Source organism: Lontra canadensis, unplaced genomic scaffold, assembly GCF_010015895.1.
Source record: "Lontra canadensis isolate GAN:19392208 unplaced genomic scaffold, GSC_riverotter_1.0 scaffold15, whole genome shotgun sequence".
In the NCBI taxonomy this organism is placed as follows: Eukaryota; Metazoa; Chordata; class Mammalia; order Carnivora; family Mustelidae; genus Lontra; species Lontra canadensis.
Window position 1 is genome coordinate 8484610 of NW_022631009.1, and position 16342 is coordinate 8500951.

The 16342-nt window shown below is 35.8% G+C and overlaps 1 protein-coding gene across 2 annotated transcripts in view; it reads left to right on the plus strand.

The window, feature by feature from the left end:
- Positions 1 to 16342, plus strand: part of CSMD3 (CUB and Sushi multiple domains 3) — a 1221727-nt gene that overhangs the window by 121903 nt on the left and 1083482 nt on the right. The gene's annotated exons all lie outside the window — the stretch shown is intronic.

Here is a 16342-nt window from a genome sequence, read left to right on the forward strand (position 1 = left end):
ACAGTTCAGACATAGGTTTTTAGAATGAAAAATTATTTTGGTTGAAAAAGATGCTGAAATAGTGGTTGTGTGATAGAGAATGAAGAAGAAAAAGTGACAAAGATAAAACATCACAAAGCAACTTCTACTCCTAGCTCTGGTAGAGTAGCCTGTATCAAACCTTCCATCAAAAATGGTTATAAATAATAGATAAACCCAAAATAAATCAAGTAAACAAAAAGTATTTATTGCCAAATTTAAGTTAAATGCCGGAGAAAATTGTTCAGGTAGAAGAAAAATAAACTTAATGGAAAGATTGAAATGATGAAAAGAAGAAATGTGTAGGTATAACCAATGAATGTTAACTTTAGATTAAGAGAGTAAGAGTGTCTTTTGGGTGTTTATAATATATGTATAATTAAAGTCTACAAAAATAATGGTGCAAACATCAAGGGATGGTGTGGAGTTATAATGTTCTACTGTCCTTGCTTTGTTCATGAACTAATAAAGGTACTAATTATAGTTTACTCTAATCATCAAGGCTACAAATTTTATTCTCTAGGGTTACCACTAAAGAATATGAAATTGACAAGCTAACGGAGGGTAAAAAAATCAATGAAAATACCCACTTCATTAATATAAAATAAGGCAAAAAGGGGAAATAAAAGGAACATAAAACAGATGGAACAGAGAAAATAAATATATAATTAGAATAAGTTAAAAGATAATGACCCTAATTTAGAAGTAAAGACAACACATAAACTTTAAGAAATTAAACCCTACATGCTATTCATAAGAAATCCAACTTGCCTATAATATAATAATCATAAGTACACACACTAACTAATAAATAACTGAAAGTATCTATACTAATGTGAGATGAAGAGACTTTGTGACACAACCATTGGTGGATCCAAAGAAAATCATTTCATAATGGTAGAGAACTAAGTTCACCATAATACCAAGAATTATTTGTCTGGTAATTTACTGCCCAAATACGTGGAACAAAAATGAAATAAAAGGAACAAATGCACATTGCAGAGATTTTTAAGTTACTTGGTAGCAGATTAAGAAGACAGAGAAAAAAATTAGTATGAATAATAAATATCTCACTAACACAAATGAAACTTTGACCCAAATGGCATACATTCACCCAATAAATGAAGAATACTCACTCATTATGAATCTACATGGAAATATACCAATATCAGGGATGCTGGGCTGGCATATTTGGTTAAGCCACTGAAACTTGGTTTCTGTTCAGGTACTGATCTGCACTCAGAGTGGAGTCTGCTTAAGTTTCTTTCTCCATCTCCCTCTCTCACTCACCAACCAACTCTATCATCATGTCCTCTCTCTCAAATTAATTAATTAATTAATTCAGCAAAAGAAATTTACCAATATCAGGATATATTTTCTCCTTCAAAACATTAACATTTGATTTCCTGAGATTAAAAACTGACCTCCCACTCTAAAATAATAATAAATAGTATTATAAATAATAAAATAATTATATTATTGAAAATAATAAAATATTTTAATGTGTTTTTATTGATAACCTGAACTAGAGCCGTGGAATTACATTTCATAGGCACTGTCTGCTAGCATATTTGATACATTTGGGCAATAGGCATTTTTCATTCTCTGACAAACTGGTAATAGGGTTTTCTAGTGCGTTTATTCAAATTTGTGTGGTCAAATTCAAAGAAAATAGACTAGTTAAATTATGTAATGGAGCTTCATGGCTAACGATGATGATTGTAGTAATAAATAAGAGGACAAGGAAAAGAAGAAAGAGTGTTAACATGTATAATAGTCACTATGTTTAAAATACTGTTCAAAGAGATTTTCAGTTATTAACATGCTTAACCATTAAAACAGTTACTCATTATCTCATTTTATAAATAAAGAAACTTGACACATAATAAGATAAGGTAATTTGCACAAAAAGAGTGCTAAATTGTGAGGATGGGATGTCTAGCTGCATAAACTGAGACTCACTGAAAAACTGATATTTTTAATAAAACCATAAATTACATTTTAAAGTCTAATTAAAGAGACAATTGCAGATAAGAAAGTCTCAGTATATTCATATTTTAGAGAATGAATATTAAAAATACAGTGATCTTTTAGAAAAATAAAACCCATTGCAAATTTAAAAATTTTTAATGACTTTCAAACTTTCTTATCTCTGCCATAATAATATTGCTTAGACATTACCCAAATCAAAACAATGTATCAATGGTTGATAACTGTTTAACTTTAAATGAAACAAAAAGTATTTTTATTATAGTTAACTATACTTTTTTAACAATATGAATTTTATTTTTTTAATTTTTTTGAGTGTAGTTGATACACAATGTTACATTAGTTTCAGATATACAACAGAATTCACCTTCTTCATATGTTATGCTAAGGGTTACCACAAGTGCAACTACCCTTTTCACTGTATATTGCTCCCAAATATCATTGCCTATATTTCCTGTGATGTACCTTTTATTACTATGACTTATTCCTCCTACAACTGGAAGTCTGTATCTCTCCCTCCCCTTCATCCATTTGGCCATCCTCTGCCATCTCCCCTCTGGGAACCACAGTTTGTTCTCTGTATTTATATATCTGATTCTGCTTTTTGTTCATGTATTCATTTGTTTTGGTGTTTAAATTCCACACATGAGTGAAATCCTATGGTGTTTGTCTTTCTCAGTCTGACTTATTTCACTTAGAACAATATCCTCTAGGTGTCACTATTTGTAGATGACATGATATATATAGAAAACCTCAAAGACTCCACCAAAAATCTATTAGAAGTAATGAGTAAATTCAGTGAAACTACAGGATATAAAATTAATACCCCCAAATCAGTATGTTTGTATACATTAATAATGAAGTAGCACAAAGAAAATTAAGAAAAGAATGTCATTTACAACTGCATTAACAACAAAAAAATAAAACACCTAGGGAAAAACTTAGCCAAGGAGGTGAAAGACATGTACTTTGAAAACTTTAAGACATTAATGAAAGAAATTGATGATGACACTAATGAAAGAAAAGATATCCCATGCTCACAGATTGGAAGAATTGATATTTTAAAATGCTTACACTAACCAAGGCAATCTACAGATTCAATACAATCTGTATCAAAAAAATTAGCATTTTTCACAGAACTAGAATAAATAATACTAAAATTTGTATGGAAACACAAAAGGCCCCACATAGCCAAAGCAACCTTGAGAAAGAAAAACAGAGCTGAAGGTATCATAATTGAAGATTTCAAGATACATTACAAAGCTGTAGTAATCAAAATAGTATGATACTGGCACAAAAATAAACACATAGATCAGTGGAACAAAATAGAGTGCCCAGAAAAAAACCCCACACTTATATAGTCAATTAAATTATGACAAAGGAGACAAGAATATACAATGGGGGAAAGATAATCTCTTCAACAAATGATATTGGGAAAACTGGAGAGCTACATGCAAAAAAAAGAAAGAAAGAAAAAAGAAAAAGAATCTGGACCACTTTCTAACACCATTCACAAAAATAAACTCAAAAAAGATTAAACACATAAATCTAAGACTTGAAAACACAAAACTCCTAGAAGAAAACATGGGCAGTAATTTCTCTGACCTTGGGCATAGGAAAGATTTTTCTATACGTGTCCCTTAAGGCAAGGGATAGAAAAGCAAAAACCAAGTATTAGGACTACATTCAAATAAAAATCTTCTGCAGGGTTGAGGAAACCATCAACAAAACAAAATGGCAAAGTACTGAATGGGAGAAGATACTTGCAAATGATCCAATATCCAATAAGGGATTAATATCCAAAATATATGAAGGACTAATACAACTAAACACCAAAAAATAATCTGATTTAAACATGGACAGAGGACCTGAATAGACATTTTTCCAAAGAAGACATAAGGATGGCCAACAGAGGGGCGCCTGGGTGGCTCAGTGGGTTAAGCCTCTGCCTTCGGCTCAGGTCATGGTCTCAGGGTCCTGGGATCGAGCCCCGCATCAGGCTCTCTGCTCAGCAGGGGGACTGCTTCCCCCTTCTCTCTGCTTGCCTCTCTCTTTATGTGGGATCTCTCTCTCTCTCTCTGTCAAATAAATAAATAAATTTTTTTAAAAAAAGTATGACCAACAGACACATGAATAGATGCTCAGCATCACTCATCATCAGGGAAATGCAAATCAAAACCACAATGAGATATCACCTTACACCTGTCAGAATGGTTCAAATTAAAAAAAAAAAAAGAAAAAAAATGTTGGCAAGGAGGTGGAGGAAAGGGAACCCTTGTGCACTGTTGGTGGGAATGTAACTTGGTACAGACACTGTAGAAAATAATGGAATTTTCATAAAAAATTAAAAGTAGAAATACCATGTGATCCAGTAACTACACTACTGGGTATTTATTCAAAGAAAATAAAAACACTAATTCTAAAAGGTATATGTACCCCTATGTTTGTTGCAGCATTATTTACAATAACCAAATTATGGACGCAACCTAAATGTCCACTAAGAGATGAATGCATCAGGAAGACACACGCATACACACAGAGGGGAATATTATGCAGCCTTAAAAGAGATGAAATCTTGCTGGTTAAACACATTTTGTGTGTGTGTTTTTTTTTTTTTTATTCATTCATTTATTTATTTAATTTTATTTTTTATAAACAATATAATATATTTTTATCCCCAGGGGTAAAGGTTTGTGAATCGCCAGGTTTACACACCTCACAGCACTCACCATAGCACATACCCTCCCCAATGTCCATAACCCCACCCCTCAACCCCCTCTCCCATCAACCCTCAGTTTGTTTTGTGAGATTAAGAGTCACTTATGGTTTGTCTCCCTCCCAATCCCATCTTGTTTCATTTACTCTTCTCCTACCCCCTTAACCCCCCATGTTGCATCTCCTCTCCCTCATATCAGGGAGATCATATGATAGTTGTCTTTCTCCGATTGACTTATTTCGCTAAGCATGATACCCTCTAGTTCCATCCACGTCGTCGCAAATGGCAAGATTTCATTTCTTTTGATGGTTGCATAGTATTCCATTGTGTATATATAACACATCTTCTTTATCCATTCGTCTGTTGATGGACATCTAGGCTCTTTCAATAATTTGGCTATTGTAGACATTGCTGCTATAAACATTCAGGTGCACGTGCCCCTCCGGATCACTACGTTTGTATCTTTAGGGTAAATCCACAGCAGTGCAATTGCTGGGTCATAGGGTAGTTCTATTTTCAACATTTTGAGGAACCTCCATGCTGTTTTCCAGAGTGGTTGCACCAGCTTGCATTCCCACCAACAGTGTAGGAGGGTTCCCTTTTCTCCGCATCCTCGCCAGCATCTGTCATTTCCGGACTTGTTAATTTTAGCCATTCTGACTGGTGTGAGGTGGTATCTCATTGAGGTTTTGATTTGTATTTCCCTGATGCTGAGTGATATGGATCACTTTTTCATGTGTCTGTTGGCCATCTGGATGTCTTCTTTGCATAAATGTCTGTTCATGTCTTCTGCCCATTTCTTGATTGGATTATTTGTTCTTTGGGTGTTGAGTTTGCTAAGTTCTTTATAGGTTTTGGACACTAGCCCTTTATCTAATATGTCATTTGCAAAAATCTTCTCCCATTCTGTCAGTTGTCTTTTGGTTTTGTTAACTGTTTCCTTTGCTGTGCAAAAGCTTTTGATCTTGATAAAATCCCAATAGTTCATTTTTGCCCTTGCTTCCCTTGCTTTTGCCAATGTTCCTAGGAAGATGTTGCTGCGGCTGAGGTCGAAGAGGTTGCTGCCTGTATTCTACTCAAGGATTTTGATGGATTCCTTTCTCACATTGAGGTCCTTCATCCATTTTGAGTCTATTTTCGGGTGTGGTGTAAGGAAATGATCCAATTTCATTTTTCTGCATGTGGCTGTCCAATTTTCCCAACACCATTTATTGAAGAGGCTGTCTTTTTTCCATTAGACATTCTTTCCTGCTTTGTCAAAGATTAGTTGACCATAGAGTTGAGGGTCTATTTCTGGGCTCTCTATTCTGTTCCACTGATCTATGTGTCTGTTTTCGTGCCAGTACCATGCTGTCTTGATGATGACAGCTTTGTAATAGAGCTTGAAGTCTGGAATTGTGATGCCACGAACTTTGGCTTTCTTTTTCAATATTCCTTTGGCTATTCAAGGTCTTTTCTGGTTCCATATAAATTTTAGGATGATTTGTTCCATTTCTTTGAAAAAAATGGATGGTACTTTGATAGGAATTGCATTAAATGTGTAGATTGCTTTAGGTAGCATAGACATTTTCACAATATTTATTCTTCCAATCCAGGAGCATGGAACATTTTTCCATTTCTTTGTGTCTTCCTCAATTTCTTTCATGAGTACTTTATAGTTTTCTGTGTATAGATTCTTAGTCTCTTTGGTTAGGTTTATCCCTAGGTATCTTATACTTTTGGGTGCAATTGTAAATGGGATGGACTCCTTAATTTCTCTTTCTTCTGTCTTGTTGTTGGTGTAGAGAAATGCAACTGATTTCTGTGCATTGATTTTATATCCTGACACTTTACTAATTGAATTCCTGTACAAGTTCTAGCAGTTTTGGAGTGGAATCTTTTGGGTTTTCCACATATAGTATCATATCATCTGCAAAGAGTGATACTTTAACTTCTTTGCCAATTTGGATGCCTTTAATTTCTTTTTGTTGTCTGATTGCTGAGGCTAGGACTTCTAGTACTGTGTTGAATAGCAGTGGTGATAACGGACATCCCTGCCGTGTTCCTGACCTTAGCAGAAAAGCTTTCAGTTTTTCTCCATTGAGAATGATATTTGCGATGGGTTTTTCATAGATGGCTTTGATAATATTGAGGTATGTGCCCTCTATCCCTACACTTTGAAGAGTTTTGATCAGGAAGGGATGCTGTACTTTGTCAAATGCTTTTTCAGCATCTATGGAGAGTATCATATGGTTCTTGTTCTTTCTTTTATTAATGTGTTGTATCACATTGATTGATTTGCGGATGTTGAACCAACCTTGCAGCACTGGAATAAATCCCACTTGGTCGTGGTGAATAATCCTTTTAATGTACTGTTGGATCCTACTGGCTAGAATTTTGGTGAGAATTTTTGCATCTGTGTTCATCAAGGATATTGGTCTGTAGTTCTCTTTTTTGATGGGATCCTTGTCTGGTTTTGGGATCAAGGTGATGCTGGCCTCATAAAATGAGTTTGGAAGTTTTCCTTCCATTTCTATTTTTTGGAACAGTTTCAGGAGAATAGGAATTAGTTCTTCTTTAAATGTTTGGTAGAATTCCCCCGGGAAGCCGTCTGGCCCTGGGCTTTTGTTTGTTTGGAGATTTTTGATGACTGTTTCAATCTCCTTACTGGTTATGGGTCTGTTCAGGCTTTCTATTTCTTCCTGGTTCAGTTGTGGTAGTTTATATGTCTCTAGGAATGCATCCATTTCTTCCAGATTGTCAAATTTGTTGGCGTAGAGTTGCTCATAGTATGTTCTTATAATTGTCTGTATTTCTTTGGTGTTAGTTGTGATCTCTCCTCTTGCATTCATGATTTTATTTATTTGGGTCCTTTCTCTTTTCTTTTTGATAAGTCTGGCCAGGGGTTTATCAATCTTATTAATTCTTTCAAAGAACCAGCTCCTAGTTTCGTTGATTTGTTCTATTGTTTTTTTGGTCTCTATTTCATTGATTTCTGCTCTGATCTTTATGATTTCTCTTCTCCTGCTGGGTTTAGGGTTTCTTTCTTGTTCTTTCTCCAGCTCCTTTAGGTGTAGGGTTAAGTTGTGTACCTGAGACCTTTCTTGTTTCTTGAGAAAGGCTTGTACCGCTATATATTTTCCTCTCAGGACTGCCTTTGTTGTGTCCCACAGATTTTGAACCATTGTGTTTTCATTATCATTTGTTTCCATGAATTTTTTCAGTTCTTCTTTAATTTCCTGGTTGACCCATTCATTCTTTAGAAAGATGCTGTTTAGTCTCCATGTATTTGGGTTCTATCCAACTTTCCTCTTGTGATTGAGTTCTAACTTCAGAGCACTGTGGTCTGAAAATATGCAGGGAATGATCCCAATCTTTTGATACTGGTTGAGACCTGATTTAGGACCCAGGATGTGATCTATTCTGGAGAATGTTCCATGCGCACTAGAGAAGAATGTGTATTCCGTTGCTTTGGGATGAAATGTTCTGAATATATCTGTGATGTCCATCTAGTCCAGTGTGTCATTTAAGGCCTTTATTTCCTTGTTGATCTTTTGCTTGGATGATCTGTCCATTTCAGTGAGGGGAGTGTTAAAGTCCCCTACTATTATTGTATTATTGTCGATGTGTTTCTTTGATTTTGTTATTAATTGGTTTATGTAGTTGGGTGCTCCCACGTTAGGGGCATAGATATTTACAATTGTTAGATCTTCTTGTTGGACAGATCCTTTGAGTATGATATAGTGTCCTTCCTCATCTCTTATTATAGTCTTTGGCTTAAAATCTAATTGATCTGATATAAGGATTGCCACTCCTGCTTTCTTCTGATGTCCATTAGCATGGTAAATTCTTTTCCTCCCCCTCACTTTAAATCTGAAGGTGTCTTCGGGTTTAAAATGAGTTTCTTGTAGGCAACATATAGATGGGTTTTGTTTTTTTATCCATTCTGATACCTTGTGTCTTTTGATTGGGGCACTTAGCCCATTCACATTCAGGGTAACTATTGAGAGATATGAATTTAGTGCCATTGTATTGCATGTAAGGTGACTGTTATTGTATATTGTCTCTGTTCCTTTCTGATCTACTACTTTTAGGGTCTCTCTTTGCTTAGAGGACCCCTTTCAATATTTCCTGTAGAGCTGGTTTGGTGTTTGCAAATTCTTTCAGTTTTTGTTTGTCCTGGAAACTTTTAATCTCTCCTTCTATTTTCAATGATAGCCTAGCTGGATATAGTATTCTTGGCTGCATGTTTTTCTCGTTTAGTGCTCTGAATATATCATGCCAGCTCTTTCTGGCCTGCCAGGTCTCTGTGGATAAGTCTGCTGCCAATCTAATATTTTTGCCATTGTATGTTACAGACTTCTTTTCCTGGGCTGCTTTCAGGATTTTCTCTTTGTCACTAAGACTTGTAAATTTTACTATTAGGTGATGGGGTGTGGACCTATTCTTGTTGAATTTGAGGGGGGTTCTCTGAACCTCCTGGATTTTGATGCTTGTTCCCTTTGCCATATTGGGGAAATTCTCTCCAATAATTCTCTCCAATATACCTTCTGCTCCCCTCTCTCTTTCTTCTTCTGGAATCCCAATTATTCTAATGTTGTTTCGTCTTATGGTGTCACTTATCTCTCAAATTCTGCCCTCGTGGTCCTGTAGCTGTTTGTCCCTCTTTTGCTCAGCTTCTTTATTCTCTGTCATTTGGTCTTCTATATCGCTAATTCTTTCTTCTGCCTCATTTATCCTAGTAGTGAGAGCCTCCATTTTTTATTGCACCTCATTAATAGCTTTTTTTATTTCAACTTGGTTAGATTTTAGTTCTTTTATTTCTCCAGAAAAGGTTTTTATATCTCCTGAGAGGGTTTCTCTAATATCTTCCATGCCTTTTTTGAGCCGGGCTAGAACCTTGAGAATGGTCATTCTGAACTCTAGAACTGACATATTACCAATGTCTGTATTGATTAGGTCCCTAGCCTTTGGTACTTCCTCTTGTTCTTTTTTTTTGTGGTGAATTTTTCTGCCTTGTCATTTTGTCCATATAAGAGTATATGAAGGAGCAAGTAAAGTACTGAAAGTGTGGCAACAACCCCTGGAAAATATGCTTTAGCCAAATCAGAAGAGATCCCAAATCATGAGGGGAGAGAAAGGGGATAAAAAGAGGTTCAGAAAGAAAAAAAAAAAAAAAAAAAGAAACAATTAAAAAAAGAAAACCAATAAAGAAAAAATATAAAAAGGAAAAAAAAATATATATATATATTAGATAAACTAGTTAAAAAACGTTAAAAAAGAAAAGGGTAAATGTTAAAAAAAATTTAGCAGGGGAAGAGAAAAAAAATTGAAAAAAAAATTAAATTAACTGCAAGGCTAAAGAATCATGGGGAGAAAGCCATGAGTTCTGTGCTTTGCTTTCTCCTCCTCTGGAATTCCGCTGCTCTCCTTGGTATTGAAACTGCACTCCTTGGTAGGTGAACTTGGTCCTGGCTGGGTTTCTTGCTGATCTTCTGTGGGAGGGGCCTGTTGTAGTGATTCTCAAGTGTCTTTGCCCCAGGCGGACTTGCACCGCCCTTACCAGGGGCCGGGCTGAGTAATCCGCTCGGGTTTGCTTTCGGGAGCTTTTGTTCCCTGAGCGCTTTCCGTAGAGTCCGGAGGACGGGAATGAAGATGGCGGCCTCCCAGTCTCCGGCCCGGAGGAGCCGAGAGCTCGGGGTCCCACTCCTCAGTGCGCTCTCAGAGAACAGCGCCCAATTACTCCCGTCACCCTGGCCTCCGGCCACGCTCCGAGCTCACGGAGCCTGCGACCGGTTCAAGGTAACCCCGAGCTGAGAGTCACTCCTCGGCTCTGTCTCTGTAGCCGGCTTCCCCGTTCTAATACCGGTAAGCTCTGCGACACTCAGACACCCCCGATCCTTCTGTGATCCCGTGGGACCTGAGGCCATGCTGACCCCGCGTGGGCTTCACCCCAGTTAAGCCTCTGGAGCGATGTCCCTCAGCGGAACAGACTTTTAAAAGTCCTGATTTTGTGCTCTGTTGCTCCGCCGCTTGCCGGGAGCCGGCCCCTCCCCCAGCGGTCTATCTTCCCGTCCCTTTGGATTGACTTCTCCGCCAGTCCTACCTTTCAGAAAGTGGTTGATTTTCTGTTTCTAGAATTGCTGTTCTTCTTCTCTTTGATCTCCTGTTGGATTTATGGGTGTTTGCAATCTTTAGATAAGCTATCTAGCTGATCTCCCGCTACCTGAAGTAGTCTCAGCCTGCTACTTCTCTGCCAACTTGACTCCTCCTCCTAAACACATTTTTAATATTTGTTACATCTATTTTTAACATTTGCTTTATCTAGAAATATGTAGTTTCTTTAGATGTCTCAATTCATTTGAAGATGAGTCATATATCATACACCCTCCAAAAGAAAACAGTAAAAGAAGATACATGTGGAAGAATAAAATGATAATCATAACGTTTAGAAAGAGAGAAAAAATTGCATAGAGGGACCCTCTCTATTTGTAATGTCTTGAGCTTGATATTGAAGGAGGTGGATTTTCACTCACCTCACAGCAACAGGAACCTCCTACTTCCTGCTGGGTGGTTTCAAAAGACATGTAGGGTACACTACTCCCTTATAGTTGTTAATGGAAGCAAATTAGAAAACATGGATTTTTCTTTACATTTGATTATAATGAAGCAATACCCACCACCACTTTTCCTGCTGGGACAGTCTCAGAAGAAGCCAGTTAAAGAGAAGATTTAAATAAGATCCAGAATTTCATAAAGTAATTGATATTATCCAGGTTGTAAGAAAAATCATTTATTGTTCCAAAAGGCAACAAGATCTCCAACTTAATGGAAAAAGGGATCAATGAATACCAACACCACATGACAGATATTTTAAAGCAGCCAGGATAAAAGAAATTCCCCAAGAAACAATGCAGACACTTAAAACAGATAAGAAAAAAATTTAAAGTGCTAGTAAATCAAAAGACTCGGCAAAGAAATGGAACATAGAAAGAAGAGTCAAATCAAAATGTTACATTAAGAGGGGCTCAGCTGGTGAAGCATAAAACTCTTGATCTTGGGCTAGTAAATTTGAGTCCTGCACTGGGTGGAGAGGTTACTTAAAAATAAAATCTTAAAAAAATGCTATAGAAGAAAAGTGCAATAACTGAAATGAAGAGCTCAGTTGGTGTGCTCAAAAGAGAATGGAGGGATTAGAGAAAATAACCAAGGAACTGAAGGAGAAAAGAAATGACCTAATCTAAACAACAGAAAGAAAGTAGTCTAAAAAAAAAAAAAAATAAAGATGAACAGATCACCAGTGACCTGTGGGAATAAAATATAGATTCTACCATGTGTCACTGGAGTCATAGAAGAGAGTATAGGGCTAAGGAAGTACTTAAGGAAATAATGACTGAAAACTTTCCAAATTTGGCAAGAGACATACACCTACAGATTAGAAAAGCTGAGTAAACTCCTAAATTGAGAGGCACAAAGAAATCCATACCATGTACATTATAATTAAACTGAAAACTGAGGACAAAAAAGTCTTGCCAGAGAAAAATGACACCTTGCCTGTGGGAGAAAGTCAACAAAGGTATGGAACTAAACAGGATGCACTAATGGTATAATCAACCCTTAGAGAACACTCTATTTACAACATTGGAATACACATTATTTTCAAGTATTCAAGAAACACATATTAAAGATAGACCATTTCCTGGGGATTAAAACTTAAAGAGATTTGGACTGAAATCATCTAGAGTATGTTCTCTGAGCACTATGGAATCAAACTAGAAATTAATATCAAAAGTTAATTAAAATCCAAACAATTGGAAATAAAACAACTCTCTCCTATAACAGCCATGGCTTCCTTGAAAAGGAAGATTCAGTGAAAATTTAAAATACATTAAACTGAATAAAAATGAAAATATAACATATCAAAATGTGTGAGATGCAGCTTAAGTAGTACTGAGAGACATTTTACAGTACCAAATACATGCATTAGAAATAGAGAAAAGTCTCAAATTAGCAATCTATGCTCCCTCTTTCAGAACCAAGAAAAGAAGAAAAGCTAAATTCAAAATGAGGGGAAGAAAATAAATAATCAAATAAGATGTTAAAATCTGAAAACAGAATAAAGTTATAGAGAAAAAAATCAATGAAACAAAAACTTGTTTTTAAGATCAATGAAATTGGCAAAGCAGTAACAAGATTGACCAAAAAAATGAGAAAAAAACACAAAATTACTAATATTAGGAATACAAGAGGGGTTACACCACAGACCCGACAGGCATCAGAAGAATAAGGGCATACTATGAACAACTCCATATTAATGGATCTGACAACTTAGAATTCACTCATTATTTAAACACACACACACACACACACACACACACACACACACTCTTCACCTGATATGAAGTATTTACTGGTAGTGATGCAGCTACCAAGGAAAACTAAAGAAGTTCCTCAAAAAATTAAAAATAGAACTACCATATAAGTCAGCCATCCCACTTCTAGGTATTTATGAAAAATAATTAAAAGCAGGATCTCAAAGAGATACTTGTACTCCCATGTTCACTGCAACTTTATTCATGATAGCCAAGAAATGGAAACAATCTAAATGTCCATTAAAGTGTGAATGAATACATGAGGTGTGTATTTTCAGGGGAAATCAGAGGGAAATCCTGTCATATTTTACAACATGAATGAACCTTGAGGACATTATGTTAAGTATTTATGAATATTCAAGTACCTTATGAAGTAAGGTAGTCACAGAAGAGCAAATACTGCATGATTCTACTTATACAAAGTATCTAAATTAGTGAAATTCATGCAGAAGAAAGTGGAATGGTGGTTTCCAGGAGCTAGGAAAAATGGGGAAATTAGGAGTTATTTTTCAAGGGGTATAGTGTTTCATTCATGCAAGACGGAAAAGTTCTAGAGATCTGCTGTACAACACTGTGCATGTAGTTAGCAATACTGTCCACTTCAAAACTAGTAAGAGAATAGACTGAAAAAAGAGTCATTCAATATAATTGGGCACAAAAGCACAATTTCAGTGCATAAACACAAGTTTGAAAAAAAAGTGAAAGGTAAGCACAAGAGTATTTCTTGTCAAAGATCTCAACTAGCATAAAAGAAAATATAAAACTTTAAATATCATAAAAATACTTGCACAAATAATTGTATTTCCATACTGTACAGAAAAAGTAAAATATGAATGTGAAAAAGGGAGAAAAAATTAAAAATCTGTATTCTTAACCAAATTCTTGTGACCCAAGTCATAAAAAGTCTAGTTTTGTTCAACTATAAATTGATTCTTTAAGTGGAAAGTCACGGTGTGAAAAATACAACAAAAGGTATTCAAAATGTATATATGAAAGGCAAATGTGGATTACCAATGAGTAATCAGAAAGCTAAGCAATTGTTTCCTAAAAAAGAATTACAAAGAAGAGCCCTTTAAAAATAAGTGAAGGGTATGGAGAGGCAATTCATAAAAGAATAATTATGAATGAATGAGAAGCATATAACAAGATATTTGATCCCAACAGTTATGAGAGAAATGCAAAATAAAATAATAAAATAACATGTTTTTGGCCTTGTATAAAATCTAATATTGCCAAAATTGAAGCTGAAGGTTGAAAACACTTCATAGCCTGGTGATAGCAGTAGAAATTTTCACATTTCTTGAGGATAGTTCAGAAGTATCTACCTAAATTTAAAATGAGACAGACCCATTTGTGGAATTTTATCCAAGGCATATATCACACAAGTGCACAAGGATATACATCCGAAGTCATTCTTTGTGCCCCTGAAAACACAAAGACTAAAGCTGTCAATAAGAGATACATTAAATAAATTAAAGTACAGACAGACCATATACCATATAGCTATGTAGTCATTAAAAAAGAATGTAGGAAAAGTACATATGTAGACCCAGAATCAGTGACATTTTACACATATACACAAAAACATTCAGAAAATTATGCACAGTATGACTGATTCTCTTTGTAAATATGGAAATATGCATATATCTTGCATTTGCCTCGAAATGGCCTAGAGAGAGATACACACTTAGCTGATTACGATGACCAACCTTGTGAAGCATAAGTAAATGAGGGAGAATTTATTTTACTTTTAAGAACTCTGTTTGTTTCTGTTTTTTTTTGGGGGGGGGGTGGAAACTATAAACCTATTATTGACAAAATGTACTTTGTTATTATGAATAATGTGATGTTTAATCAAACTTCAGTATAAACAAAAAAATGAAAATAAAATGAAGACCACAGATGAGAAAGCTTAAAAACAGGTGTAATTCTTAATCTGTCTTGAGAAACAAAAAAGGAAGGAAACTGAAATGTATGAATCAGCAGGCCCTTAAAGAATTAGTGGCCAGAGCTGAACATGTTATTTTAGGACATATGTCCTTTTTCTAAAGCCATCAGGGTTATGGGGCTTGAGAATATAAAAAAACAGCCCATAGATCAGATTGTAGCTGAAGGGATTCATGCTTGCATTTAGTTATGAAGTTCAAATTGGAAGCTGTTCAGGCAGAAAACTAATAGAAATGGGTGATAGCTAATTAACCTAAGGCTTCAAAGTAATTGCTCTGCAAGAAGCAATTTAAAAGGGACCTTTCTCCTTTTTTATTTTTGAAAATCATAAAATGCCCTATTTGACTTTTGGTGCATGAGCAAAATATAGGTATACACACAAATACTGGTTTTTTTAAAACTTCTTCCTTATTCAACTTCGTGATAACTTTTTAAAAGGCCAAAAAGAATCACAAGAACTGTGTTTATATCAATACTGAATATCCCAGGTTTAGGATTTTGCGGTAAAATAGAGATAATCAGAGTAGGTTCCTGAAGTAAATGTGGGTAAGAGGATAGGGTTATAGTGATTAATTCAGCCCTGAGCCACCTGCCTCACCATTGGGGTCAGTAGACCCAGCTACTCTAAAGCATACAGTTGTTTGGTAGAGAAGTGGATACACTAGCAAAAGCATGGTATTCTTGTGAAAAGAGAAAAGAATGCATATACAATATCCCACATCATTCTCTGTCTGCCACAATCTATAACTCTGGCTTCCCATTCATATTTTTCAAAAATATCCATACCTATCATATACTCATTCCTTCTCAGAGAGGGGAACCCCATATTTCCTACATTTCTATATCCAGTTCCAAATATAGATGCTTTGGGTAATAAAGTGTTCTTTCCCCTCAGTTAGCTCGTATTTCTGACTTAACAGCTTCATGGTCCATAAGCTTCATGCACAATCCACAGATCTGGAAATAACACCAATTTCTCAAGAAACATTGTATGTTTTCTAGATGTCTCCAAGAGTCAAGCTGTCAATAGTTCAGATTTCCCATAGAATTAGCACTCTCACAGAACCATGTAAGTTCCTTTTTTTTTTTTTTTAAGTTTTATTTATTTTTTTAGCAGGAGGAGGGGCAGTGGGAAAAAGAGAGACTCCTCAAGCCGACTCCTCTCTGAGTGTGGAGCTTGATGGAGGGCTCTATGCCATGACCCTGAGATCATGACCTGGGACAAAAATCAAGAGTTAGACACAATGAACTGAGCCACTTGGGCTCCCTGAGCCATGGAAGTTTTTAAGATGGCTGCTGTCAGGGTGCTTGGGTGGCTCAG